Source organism: Neophocaena asiaeorientalis, unplaced genomic scaffold, assembly GCF_003031525.2.
Source record: "Neophocaena asiaeorientalis asiaeorientalis breed wild unplaced genomic scaffold, Neophocaena_asiaeorientalis_V1.1 scaffold283, whole genome shotgun sequence".
NCBI classification, from domain to species: Eukaryota; Metazoa; Chordata; class Mammalia; order Artiodactyla; family Phocoenidae; genus Neophocaena; species Neophocaena asiaeorientalis.
In genome coordinates this window covers 764,914-779,857 of record NW_020172827.1, presented here as the reverse complement: position 1 = coordinate 779,857, position 14,944 = coordinate 764,914, and the positions used below count along the sequence as shown (strand labels likewise).

Here is a 14,944-nt window from a genome sequence, read left to right as displayed (position 1 = left end):
TCTTTCTTTCCTTCTTTCTTCCTTCCCTCCTTACTTTTCAGCAAAGCAACATACCAGAAAAGACTGTTCCTCTTCTGCTCTTAACTGTGACACCTATCACTGCAGCAGCCATTTTGTGACTGAGAGTGTCATGGCCACACTGATGATAAACACACTAATGATGTCAGAGCAGAGAGAAAGAGCTTGGATCCAAACTGATATTGTTGACTCCATTTGTTTGCTAAACTTTTATACATATAAGAAACACCTATGATACCAATTTTAAGAGTACAAATTTTGGGCTCTTACCCTAAGCCCCAGAAACAGAGTATCCAAGACAAGATGCTGGAAATTGTGATTTTTAATAAATGAGTCTTAACATCAGGGAAATTTAGAAATACTTCTTTAGTCTATCTTCAGTTTAGTTTCCTATTACTTCATCTAATACTATTTCTATTATTTCATTTCATATCCTACCTGATATAAACATTTACTCAATTATATTGTTAAGGTACCAATATTGGACTATTGTAAAATTTCAGTGAGGATAGCTCCTTGGAGTTGTAAATAGGTTTAATAATCCTTCACATTCCAACTGTGCTTAAGGGACTTCCCCCTTCCCAAGCTTCCCTATTCCTGTAATTCATGGTTGTTTTCAGTGGGCAAAGGCATCAAGGAATGTTTAAAGCAACCTTAAAAGGTAAAATCAATCATACACTCTTTTGCACTAATAGACACTCATCTAGTAGCATGCAAGCAAATTATAAAGTGAAATGCAGCTTAACCAAGCCACACCTTAACTAGGCTCATAAAGGTACCCAACTAGCTACCTTGTCTGGATTTGATTTGCTTTCATTTTAGGATATAGTATCACCCTTTGTACCTGTTATGGGCTGAGTTGTCTCTCCAAAATTTGTATGTTGAAGTCTTAATCCCCAGTACCTCAGAATGTGACTGAATTTGGTTTAAGGTCTTGAAAGAGGTAATTAAATTAAAGTGAGGTATATGGATAGGCCCTAATCCAATATGATGGGTACCTTTGTGAGAAGAGGAGATTAGGATACAGACACACACAGAGGGAAGACCACGTGAAGACATGGAGAAGACAGCCATCTACAAGCCCAAGGAGAGATATTTTCAGAAGAAATCAACCCTGCCAACACCTTGATCTTGGACTTCTAGTATCCAGAACTGTGTGGGGAAAAAATGTCTATTGTTTAAGCCACCCAATCAGTGGTACTTTGTATGACAGCCCTAGTAAACTAACGCAGTGCCTTTTATACATGAATCTTTGCAACTTACCTTTCTACCTGCTCTGATATCTTCTGAATCATGGGCAAAGCCTGCACCTTATTTGTCAGTCTTGCCAATGACTGAGTCTATATTACGATCCTGTTTCTGCCAAAACCAGCCATTCTCGGGACTAGCATTGCAATCCGAGAAAAAGACTACACTATTTTGTAGTATCCTCTTTCTATTTAACTTTAAACTATTTGAGGGTAGAGATAGTCTTCCTGCTTGTGCATCAAAATCAATTTATGCTTGTCTGTTTTTCTCTCCACTGAGCGTGTCTTGAGGATAAAACTGTCTTGCTCAGCTTTATTATTCCAGCACCTATCACAGTGACTAGTACATAATAGGTTTGCCAAAAATGCATGTTAAAAAATGAACAGTGAATGAATGAATGAAACACAAGTAACATGAAGTCCAGAGAAACAGTACACTATTACGCACCAACCAGGCATTTGATAAATATGCCAACTAGCTGACTAGCGAACAGAGCAACTCTGTAAAGATAACAAATTGCATCACTTTTCCCCAGCTAGATTGATTACATGTATTACTGTGGCTATTTCTTCCTTGCAACATTTTTCATTATAGGGAATATTAATGAGTTAACAAGAATTCTATCTTTGTTTATCTTCTTTCCCATTTTAACAAGTAATTCTAATGCTAATTGACAAATCTCTAGATTTATAATAACCTGACCACCATGAAAATAGCAGTGTGAGGCAACATTTTAAAAATTTTCTGTGCAAAAGTAATTATTGAAATTCCTTGGTAAAAATTTGGAAACATATCAATAACAAATACTATCCATCTCCAGGTAGGAAGATTTTCCAGGGTTTTCAGGTCACAACTTTTTTTTCTTTTTTTTTTCTTTTGCAGTACGCAGGCCTCCCACTGTTGTGGCCTCTCCTGTTGTGGAGCACAGGCTCTGGACACACAGGCTCAGCAGCCATGGCTCACGGGCCCAGCCGCTACACGGCATGTGGGATCTTCCCAGACCAGGCAATGAACCTGTGTCCCCTGCGTTGGCAGGCGGACTCAACCACTGCGCCACCAGGGAAGCCCCTCAGGTCACAACTTTTTAATCAATTAATCGATATATATTTATTTAGCCTCTAAAATGTTCAATGTACTATGCTAGGCATCAGTGGGGACAGAAAAAAATATGTAAATTTCTTCTTTCTTACCTCAGAGTACTTATATTTGACTGTGTTGAAAAAATATAGACAGGTGAAAAGTTTATATGTCAGAATAACACTACAGGTATTGTGAATGTCAAATAATTTATGTGTAATTTAATATGTAATAAATGATAAAAATAATTCATATGATGTAGAATTTCCTGCAAAAAGTTTCATTTTGGAGAATATATATTAAATATATTTTTGTGTATATGCATGTGTGCATAAAAAATATTGCAGGGAGTAATGAATATCAGTCTAGGAAGATAAATACCAAAATGTAACAGTAGTTGTCTTTGGGTGGTAAGGTTCTGAAATGTCTGCTTACTATATTGTGTGAATTTTTACAGTTATGCATACAATAGCTTTGTGTAATTAAAAATATGAGGCTGTAAATAGCAACTACCAAATGAGGGGGGAATATAAAGAGTAAAAGCAAAGACTTCTAAAGAAGAGGAGATAACTAGGGCTGGAATATTCAGGAAAAGCATTGTGGAGAAGGTTGGACATGAGCTAGGCTTTGAAGGATGGGTAGAACTGGGGTGATAGAAGATGCTGGAGGACACTCATATTTGCACATAAACAGTACCTTTAAGTCAACACAAAGTAACCCCACACACTGACCACCGCAAGAGTGATCCATAGGCCCCTCAAAAGTTGTTGACCCTGATACTCCAGAACATATCATTTATTCCTTGCCTTTCTTCCTGTTGCCATCTGGCCTCAGAATCTCAGTCTTGTCTCATATTTGTAAGTCTAGGACTGGTCTTTGGACTTGGCCTTGAAATTGATTTTTCCTCTTTGGCTTCTGCCCTTTCTCAAGGACCCTGACACAAATGCTCCTCTCTCAACCCACTTTAAGTATCATACCTCACTATAACCAGCCCCAGGACCCACCCCTCTGTCCTGGTACTAGCTAGTCCCTCAGTGGGGTGTGTTTAGTCCTCATCAACCCTAGAGGAGAACATGTTTGACTCCAGACACAGGAAATGGAATGACAAAGTGTGTAATGTACAAAGCATGTTTAGAGGCCAATGTTCAGAGTTCAGAAGGAGGGTTCATCTAGGGTAAGTGAGGACAAAGCTGGGTAACATTGAGAAAAACCTTGAAGGTAAGTGTATTAGTTTCTTATTGTTGCTCTAACAAATTATCACAAACATAATACCTGAAAATAACAAAACAACATAAATTTATACGAGTGGGCTAAAATCAAGGTATTGGCAAGGTTGTATTCCTTCTGGAAGTAGCAAAGAAGAATCTGTTTCTTTGCCTTCAGCTTCTAGAGGCTGCCCACATTCCTTGACTCATAGCCCCTTCCACCTTCAAAGCCTGCAATGGCCAGTTGAGTCTTTCTCACATTAACTGACTCTGACTTTTCTTCTGCCTCTCTTTCCACTTTTAAGGACACTTGTGATTACATTGGGTTCACCCAGATAATCCAGGAGAGCCTCTCTTTCATAAAGTCAGCTGATTTTAACAACCTTAATTCCACCTGCTACCTTAATTCCTCTTTGCCATGTAATGTAACATATTCACAGGTTCTGAGCATTAGGATGTGGACATCTTTAAGAGGGCATTATTCTGCCTGTCACAGATAGATTTAAGATTTGAATTTTGTCCTCTAGATAATGGGGAAATTATCTAGAGTTGAGAGTTCTTAATAAGTTACAATGTAAAAGGAAGATTAAGATGCATAAAATCACTTGGCTCATTTATTACCAGAAAATTGTTATTTCCCCCTTAAATGATTAAATTCTAGATCATATCATCAGGAGATCCATGTCAACTTTTTGCAACTCCATTTTCACAAAGGGAAACAAGATCATAGAAATCTAAAAGTGGCAAGTTACATACTACTTTGATCAAAAATTAAACCAGCAGAATTATCTGATGAGGTGAATTCCTCCCAGGCTCAAATATTCTGTGTCTGTGCACAATGATGCTTTCATTGTAGCAGATGGCAGTAGATTTGACTCAACCAATCTCAATTCTCGATCATACTATGTCTCTCTATCTTCCTATGACTTTCTGCCACCCCTCCAAAATTAATTTCAGACAGGCCTTTGTGCTTTGGCTGACATTCAAAACTGTCACCTCCATGCACACATTAACTCCAAGGCCTCTGTCATCTCTCACATTAAAATTCTATCACTAGGAGTCAGCACAGCTTGACTCAGCAAGCTAAGGGGCTGGTCTGAGCAAGATACAGTGACAGCAGGCTTCTCCTGTGACAACTTCGGTCAATTTGACAGCAATAAGACACCCTCCTTAGAACCAGTTGCAGCTCTTGTTGACCCAAGTGGGAAGGTCATCTTTCTGAGCAATTCTCTCCCCTTCCCATGAGAAAGAAAGGCCAAGGGTTACAAGACTTAGGCTGTGAATATTTTATGGTTAAATGACCACAACAGTGAGGAGCAATTAGTGAATTCCACAATCTAGGTTTATATTCTAATTGTGAAGTATAGCTGTTTGCTAGCTTAAGAGGGACTCTTTAAAATGACAGCTCAAGAAATATACCCACAATGTGGGTAATAGGCAATTGGCAATTCTGTGTAGAATCCTGATATGGAAAATGATTTTGAAATCACCAAGTCTTCCTCAGTTTCAAGTAATGATCAGAGAGGTAAAATTTCCAGCGGCCACACTATTGATTACCACCAAGGCAACTCACCGTCTCCCTACCTTCCCCATGCCTGTCCGTTCTTGTATGGTCTCTCATTTGGGTGTGTTGTGCAACTAATACCACGATCTGGGTTTGGAGACAAAAAATTCATGAGGATCATAGTTTAAGGATTCATTCACTCAGCTTTTAGGACTAAGTTAAATTACACACAAACACATGAAAAATGACGAACAATAAAGCATTCACTTCAAAGGTCACTTCCTCTATGAAGTCTTTTTCGGCCTCTCCCCAACTCCCGGGTAAAGTGAGTGTCTCACTCCTATATTCCCCCACTGTGGTCTTTTTTCTTAATTCAATTTAATTTTATAATATGTAAAATTGCATTGTTTAGGGCTTCCCTAAACAATGTAATGGCTGGGATTTTATTCTTAAGTGACTGTCACAACCATAACATCAGTGTCTATCATTTGGGAGGGAAGTAACAGTGAATGGCTACAGCAGACATGCCGTCCGGCTTAGAGTCAGCGGTACAATAGAATGGAGTTTTGCCCCTTTCAGAAATGAATCTGAGCTTGGGGGGTGCCACTTAGTATACTGAGCTTGTTTCATTCTCTGTAAAATTTGGTATGAAGCACACTTCACCAAAGGTTTGTGTAGATTAAATGAGATCTTTGAAAAGAAGCTCTACAACTTTATTCCCCATTTGGAATGATTATACACCGTCTAGTTTTTCATGTAATGGACATGTTACTTTTTTAAGATAAAGTGTGGGCTATTTGGAACTCTTCTGCCTGACGTAATGCTCTTCAACCACAAGAGCACATTACCTGTAAAAACGGTCCCCATAGCTGTCTCTAGCTGCTTTTCAACTTAATTTTATCTTTAATAGAGATTTTGAGCAGAACATATCATATCACCAAATCACTACTGGAGGGGAGATTGGGATAGAGAGTACAGTGTCATGGAGAAGGAACTGTGAAGTAAACAGAAGAAAATCATCAAGTTCAAAGACTGTTATCCCAGACCTGATCTTCTCCAGACACTATTCACAGCCATCTCAGATTTCCGGGACTTCATACCACTGAAGCTGCTCTTGGGATGTCAGATTCTATCTGAAACTTGGTGTGTCAGCAAGAGACTGGCCAAATATTCAAATAAGCAGTGTTTAGGAGAAACTTCATTGTAAGAAAGATGACAGAGGGGTAGACTTAGGTGACTCCATTCCAACAAGATAGATCTGTGCTGTCATATAGCAGCCAGTTGCCAAGCGAGGGTCACCATAAAAGCAATAAAAGAAATGGGAAGGCTTCTTTCTTTGATAATAACAACTAATATTTCTAGAGCACTTCAGAATTCACAGAGAAATTCATGTACATTAATTTATTTGAGCCTTTCTGCAATTCTGAATATGTTATTTTCCCCATGTTGTAGCTGAAGAAATAGAAGTTCAGAAAGATTTAGGGCTTTAATGAAGTTCATACAGCCCTTAAGCAACAGAACTGGGATTCAAATGCAGCTATGTTTATGCCAAATTTGAGGCTTTAGACTCAGAGCTGCAGGGACAGGAAATCACAGACCTGTCTGGTGATGTTTATTGTTCTCTGACCCACTGTGCACCCTTTTCCCTTTAGGTTCTGTGCTCTGCTGTGTCCCTTGCCTGAACCTCCCTATCTAACCCCTCTGGCTTATATGAAGCTTAACTAGGCCAAGTGCACTTTTTAAAAACAATTACAAGACAATTTTTTAGAGAAGTTTAGCTTTTCAGAAAAATTGATCAGAAAGTACAGAGAGCCCCCATGTAACCCCTCTCCCATCCCCCCTGAACACCCTTTCCCCTATTATTTATGTCTTTATTGTGTGGTACATTTGTTACAATTGATGAACCAGTATTGATGCATTATTATTAACTAAAGTCTACAGTTTACAACAGTGTTCATTCTGTGCTGAACATTCTGTAGATCTTGACAAATGTATGTGAGCATCATTACTGTATCACAGAGAATAGTTTCAGTGCCTAAAAGTCCCCTGTGTTCCACTTATCTGACTCTCCCCCCTTCCTCCAGTACTCCTTACAGCCACTGATTTTTTTTACTGCTTCCACAGTTTTGCCTTCTCCAGAATGTCATAGAGTTGGAATCATACAGTATGTAGACTTTTCAGATAGGCTTATTTCCACTTAGAAATATATATTTGAAGTTCCTTCATGTCTTTTCATGGCTTGATAGCCCACTCTTTTTTAGCACTGAATAATATTTCATTGTATCACAGTTTGCTTATCTACTCATCTATTGAAAGACATCTTGATCACTTCAAGTTTTATCAATTATGAATAAAGTTGCTATAAACATATGTGGATATACATAAGTTTTCAACTCCTTTGTGTATACCAAGGAGCACGTATGTTTGATCATATGGTAAGACCACGTTTAGTTTTGTGAAAAACTGCCAAACTGTCTTCCAAAGTGGTTGCACCATTTTTCATTCTCCCCAGAAATGAATGAGAGTTCCTGTTGCTCCATATCCGCACCAGAATTTGGTGATTTCACTGTTTTCAATTTGGCTTTTCTAAGAGGTATGTAGTAGTATCTTATTATTATATTTATTTGCATTTCCCTAATGACATATGATGTTGAGCAGTTTTTCATTTGCTTATTTGCCATCTGTATATTTTTGGTGAGGTGTCTATTCATATCTTTTACCCATTAAAAAAAAAAAAAACTGGTTGTTTGCTTTCTTATTAGGGAGAAAGCACTTTTTCTTTGAAATTTACCATGACCATGCCAGCATTCATGAGTCTTACCTCTCTGAATACCTGCAGCTCACATTATCTGTATAGTAATTCTCTCTCAGCTATTATGACTTCCACTAACACTTTACTTCCCATGTCTGGTACAGCCTCCCTAACTTGCTGATAAGCTTCTTCAAGGAAGGAATCAGTGTTGTACATCCCTGAACCACCCATAATATCTAACAACATGTTTTGTACATACTAGGCATTCAGAATAACGTGTACAGTAGTTCAGTTAAAACCAAGACTATGTTTTTAACCAAATTAGGATGGAACGAAGTAGAGTAGATGAGGTATCAGGATATCTGTATGCTAGTTATTAATCTTAGAGGCAATTCCTTCCTGGGCTTCAGTTTCTTTGTTGTGAAACATCTGGTATAAAGGGCAAACACTCTATGGCTACGAAATCACTTTGGATGTTTATGAAAGGAGAACTCGCTTCTACCATCCGAAAATGTTATATCATTATCACCCTATCCCCAACTTGGAAGAAGGCAAAAGCAAGATTAAAGCTTGTGTCTAACTGCAGTCAAGGACCTTTGGCTTGTAGGAGTTAGAACTTTAAATAATCCAGCAACCACTGAATTAACAAAAGTCTTAATTGGGCAGAATATCTTGTCTTTAATAGAGGCTAATAGAGAATGCAAGGTTGAAAGCAACACTGTGGACATATAACAGAAGACTCAAATAGAGTCCACTTTGGGACTGCACCAAGCCCAAGCACACAATAATTCTATTTATTCACTCAACTGATTCATTCATTCATTTATTTATTCATTCCATTTTTTCTATAACTGCAAAGTGTTAAACTCAGGATTCTTTGTATTGAAGCAGGGTATGTGCATGTGAAAAATGAAAACTGCCAGAGTCTGCAAATAAGGCTTTGTTAGGTTGTGAGATGATCCTCAGTCAATAGATTCCAGATGTGTAAGCATGTATTTGTAATTTCTTCCATTGAGGAAGGATTCTGGTAATCAAGACAAGACCTGAGAGAACAGTACAGCTAAAACAGAGGCTGTGTCAAGGACCTTTTCTGTTACTGGTTAATTACATTGTTCAAAGGGCTTATTTTATAAGACTGTTTAATATGCCCAAGACTTTAGATAGTTGTGAATTATAAAATACAGGGGTAGGGAGAGAGGGAAAGAGTAGACAAAAATAAAAAAACAAAGCAACAAATTCCAAGTGGTACAAAACTTCTTAAATCTTACAAATTTGTTTCAACACATGAAATAAATTGGTAGGTAGCTTTGGCAAATCTCTTGGGTGTGGAAAGGCTGCCAGAATGAATTATTGTTCTGCCTAAACTCCTCCATTAGCTGTTTGGTTGGGGTTACACCTTTGTACATGCTGAATCTCTGAGCTCTCCTCTGGATAAGAAAGCTAACAAATAGTCTCCTACACTATGAAGGGTTACTGAGAGAAATCAAATATTATTTATGTTTAACCATGTTAATTCAGTCAAGGTATATAAAAATATGAGCCATTTTCTGTATCAACACCGGAAATTGGTCTTGGAATAGGGAGGAAATCTTACTAAGCATCAATTTGTTTATAAGGTTAACTTTAGAAATTCGAACCTACTATAAAAGCAGATGCTTCTCATTTAATTTTTATTAAAGGAATTACAAATGATTTATTCAACTTTTTAAAAAATGTGTCATTTTATGTTAATATTCTGGTTATGCTCCTACACCAAGTGAATGAAAAATGAAAAATGTTAACTTTATTTCCAGGGTAATAGTGACATATTTAATTTAGAAGAAATGTGTTAAAGATAAAACCATAATAATTCTGGGAGGCATAAAAAGCACTAAAATAACTGATATATTTATTTAATAGCCCCTAAAATCAACAGTTTTTCAGACATTTGGTGCATTGCAGGCATGCTGATATCTGCATTCTGAATTTCAAGTAAGTCTCCTTGATGTCCAAAATTAGGTAGATGCAATGCACCTTCGTTAGTTTCTTTTTCTTTCTTTCTTTTTTTTTTGACATTACTATAACCAAGACTTTTGGTAAACAGTGAATTATGAGTTTGGGATCATCAGAAAAAGGTTTTTTAAACAACTTTCCGGACTACAAAAAATCTCTTCAGGTAGTAGATCCATCCCAATGTCATGTCACCTAGAACAAGAGCTTCAAAGAAGGACCAAAGGACCAGTCTGCTGTTTGTGCTGACATTGATTTCTCTGTGTATCTCTCCTGAACTTCCATGTATTCCTGTTCATGCTTTCTAGCTGTCATCGCCACTGCAAGCTCATTAATCATTTCTTCTAGCTTGTTCTGGTGAGCTTCTGTTTCCATGTCCTTTTGGAGCCTCCCCAATATCAATGGTGAACACCACTATCTTTGGCGTCATGTTGGACATTCTACTGCTAAAACAAAACTTATATGCTGCTGCTCCATCCATGTGAGCAGCAAATGTGTATTTCCCACTGGACTCCCAGTCTCCTTTATAAATTCCTTTATTATCAGGCCCCGTAATCTCCACGTCAATGTCCAGGCAGCCAGCCTCAGCCACCTCAAAGATGAGGCCCATCTTGCTGCCCGAGGTGACTCGCTCGAAGAAGCACTCCTGGGCATGAGCGTCAATGCTGACGCATCAATGCTGACAAAGTAACCCAAGGCAGCGGCCAGGAGGGCGGCCAGGATTCGTTAGTTTTTATGGACTCTCAAAATAAGATTATTTGTATTTTGTTTTCCTCATAGTTTATCTACATGATAAATGTTGATAGTACAGAGACTGTTTAATTTTTATTTATTTATTTATTTATTTATTTATTTATTGGCCACGTGGCTTGTGGGATCTCAGTTCCCCGACCAGGGATGAACTCGTGCCCCCTGCAATAGGAGGGCAGAGTCCTAACAACTGGACCACCAGGGAATTCCCTGTACAGAGGCTGTTTTACATTTAACATTTCTTCTCAAGTAAATATAGTTAGAATGGCCCTTGATGCTAGAAGACACAGATGGCCCTGTGCATTATTCAGCTTTCCTCAAGTTAAACAGCCCTCAAATTTCAGTGGCTTACAACAACAAAGGCTTATTTCTCACTCACATTACGTATTGGTGACTGTTCTGCTTCTCCTCCCTGTGTCTTCTTTATCCCAAAATCTGGAGTAAGAGAAAAGTCCCTCTCTGCTCAAGGCAGAGGAAAAGAACAAGAAGGCCGGCCAAAACTCTGTGATGACAGCTCAAAACACATTTCCTTGGCCAAACCTGATCTTAAACCAGATCCTTTGACCAAGCCTGATGTCCGGAAAGGTAAATTCCTGACCATTCCACACCCCCCACTCCCCTACTCTCCACTAAGCCTACTAGAGGAATGGGGGAAGGGAGTAATTGAGGACAATAATACAATCTGCCATACCATGACTCACATTTTTTTTAGAAAGATATGAATCTCTTGATATGGGAGAGATTATACTTGGTCTGTGTTGAACAAAATTTATGAAATTGTAGGCAATTATGATAGATTTCTTTCTTTTTTCCCTCCCTCCTTTTTTCTTCTCTCCACCCCTCAAATTCTTTCTAAATGTTCAAGTACCCAGGAATTGCTCCAAATGATTCATCCTTTGTTCTGAAATCTAGGTAAGGCTGTGCTCACCTAAGGGTAGCTGAAGTTGAATAAAGCTATGTGGTACTGAGTGAGAGATAGGAGGAGATTATCAGTTTGAATATATATTTATCACAGAATTACAATCCCCTATATCTGTAAATATAGAACAAATCCAAGATATCTGTGGATTGATCAAGACTTTTCACATTTAATGTTTACAGGAATTGCCTGGGGATCATATTACAGATTCTGGTTGAATGGATATAGGGTGAAGCCAAGAATTGTACATTTTCTTATAAGTTTCCAGGTAATGCTGCTTCTGCTGGCCCAGGGACCTCACATTCAGTAGCAGTGGACAAGATAACTCTTGAACTTCTTTCAAACTCTGATCCTCTGAATTTACTTCAATTAGTTTCCCACACCCATGTGGCTTAAATAAAGGTAAATAGAAAGTGTGCGTAATTTAGGGTGGTTAAACTTTTATTAAATTGCTTCTTCATGAAAGGGAGAGAGTTTTACCCATATTTTGTGTCCTTTATAACCAACAGTACTATGCCATATGGATAACTGAAACTACACAACAGTTTGGATAAATGAACGCTAAGCATAGTTAGAGGAGAAGTGGATGCCAGAATGGAACAACGGGGCCTTTATGAATACCAAAGTAAAACTCCTTCCAGAAGAGAGCCTTGTTCCCTTTATAGACCCCATGATCATTGGGATAGTATGTTTTTTGCTAAACCGTTCCTTATACTTCAACACACATCCTTGCCTCAGGGACTTCCCATGATTAAGATTTAGCATCTCAATCTTAGGAATGAGCTTCATTTACAAGGGAAAGCAAGGCCATTCAATTCCAATTAACTGCACAGTTCTTGTGTAAGAAAAACAACCTTACACTTTTAGACTATTTAAAGAAATGCAAAGTCCTCACCCTTAATTTTTCATAAAACAGAATTGTCCTGACATGGTTTTCCTGTTCTTTTGAGTCAATAAAGCCCAAAGAGTTTAAAAATAGATAATGGTTTTACATTTATCATTTGAACAAACATGGGAAATTCGGAAATAGTTGCCATGGAATTCCGGGAATAATTTTTCCATCCCCACAGTTGGCAAAGTGGTTCTTAGGGAACAGTAGACAACATAAATGCACACACTGGGGATGTCTTGGCATACAGCCTCCTAAGACACAATGTCATTTGAGGCCAATCTCATTGGGAGGGCATATTAGTGATTTTAAAAATGCTGCTAAGGAGCACGGTGATGCTTACTAGCTCAGTGAAACTTTCTCCCCTGGGGCACTGATGATTCTAAGACACCATGAGGACCTCATTTTCCACTCATACCATTTCCTTCTATTCCCAGTTGTATGTTGGCAGGAGGCAGGGAGCTGAGGGTTGAGGAACAAACCAATACTATAGAAAAGGGAAAGGTACTTAAAAGGCCACTGAACTAGAAAGTGTGTAGATCTGGGATGTAATTTCAAGTATAGAAGTTGTTAACTGTGTGACCTTGAGGAACTTATACACGACAGGCCTTGTTTCCTTATCTGTAAAGCAAGAGGATTTGATGGGATTTCTAAGGACCTTTCCAGTGTTAGCCTTCTAAATGGAAAAACAATAACAATACACACTCATTTCATTGATAGCTACATGGAAGGATTTACTGTGTAAGCATATAGGCTACATAATGTATGCAGTATGGTCTATATACATATAGAGACAAACTACACAGAAAGAAGGAAAAATAAAAACTTGTCATGGAAAGAGACTAGAACTGGAAGTCAGAAGAATTATTTCATTTATCTGTTTATTATTCATTCGTCCTCCATTTATTATTCAGAAATATTCATTGAGAGCCAATTATCTCCCACTCACTATACTGGGAACTGGAATCTGACAGTGGAAAAGACAGACTTTCCTGACCTATTGGAATTTATATTCTCCTGGGAAAGACACGTAAGATATAAATAAACAAAGGAGAAAATAAGATAATTGAAGATTGTTAAAAATTGAAGAGGAAATAAATAAGGCACAGAATTCCCAAGTTGTGCAGGGGCTTGGAGTGTTTGACAAAGAGAAAAGAAGCCAGTGGGGCTAGAATGCACTGAGCAATGAAGAGAAAATGTGAGATCAAGTTGTAGTTAAGACTCAGCTCGGGCTGATACTGAGCAGGACCCTCGGGGGCTCCTGGGCACAAAAGTCTTTCTGTGTCCCCCATTTCTTGATTACAGGAAATACGTTTCCTTCAGCCTCCAGGACCTCCCCTGAGCTCCAACGGGCAGGTTCAAACAGTTGCTAATTAAGGAAGGGAGGGGATGCCGAAACAAGGAAGAACAGTCAAGAGAAACAATAGTGCAGCCTTAGGGCGAGGTCCTGGTTCCCCATCAATTCATACATATAACAATGTCTTTGAGCTGTTTTGCAGATACTGAAATCCCCACCAGGTGGGAGAAATTAACAGTAGGCTCTCCACAAGCACTAGACACCAGACAGGTTAGAACCAAAAGGTTGATGATGCTGACTCCCACTTACCTCACCACCAACCAATCAGGAGAATGTCCACAAACTGATCTCACCCTTTTAAACCATTATTATAAAACTCCTCACTACCCGCTCCAGGTTGGGACACACAGTTTTGAGGGCATTAGCCTGCTGTGGCCCCCTTTGCCTGGCAAAGCAATAAAGCTATTCTTTTCTACTTCGCCCAAAACTCTGTCTCTGAAAATTAATTGGGTGTCGGGGTACAGAAGCCGGATTCAGCTTCAGTACATGGCCTTAGAAATCATAATAAGGATTTTCGATTTTAAGAGTAGAGGGGAATCATTGAGGAGTTGTAGGGATAAAAGTGACATTTTAAATCAGTCTTTCTTGCTTTTGTGTGGAGAAAGAGGGGTGTTGGACAAAGCAGAGAGAATCACTATGGACTAGTGCATTTTTATTTACCTATTATTTTACAACATTTTATGGCTAATTGGAGTCATTATTATTTTTCTGCTTAGATTTTCCCAAATTTGGCCTAGGGTGGGGAGTAGATGGGAGGAAGCTTAAAGATGACTTCTGTGCTATTGGACTTGGCCCCTTTTGAGTGCCTCTTTGTTTTTCTTTTTTCCTCCAAAACAAAATGTCCATTTTGTACTTTCCCTGACCTAGGCCAGAAATCAGCCGTTTCTTCAGGAGTGCATATTCCCTTGAGTGAGAATAATATCTAGAAACCAATATTTGGGCTCAGAGTATGTTTATTTCTATGGAATGCCATTGTTTGTAGGTCCTTCAACTAAATTTTTAGTCACATTCAGGAAGGCTTCCTCTATTCCCAGTTTATAAAGGAATTTACCCGTTTCCTAATACTTAGATTTTAAAAAAAATTTTAATCTCTGATTCATTGGAATTTAGGTTGATGAACAGTGGAAGGTTTGCCAATTTTATCTTTTACAGAATAGCTATCTAGTTGTCTCAGCATTGTTTATTAATAGGTCATTTTTCTCCAGTGATTTGATATACTACTTTTACCATTTACCG

At 38.4% G+C, this 14,944-nt stretch overlaps 1 pseudogene; it reads right to left on the bottom strand.

Moving 5' to 3' along the window:
• Window positions 1–9,923: 9,923 nt before the first annotated feature.
• Window positions 9,924–14,944, bottom strand: part of LOC112397707 (transmembrane emp24 domain-containing protein 2 pseudogene) — a 66,652-nt pseudogene continuing 61,631 nt past the window's right edge.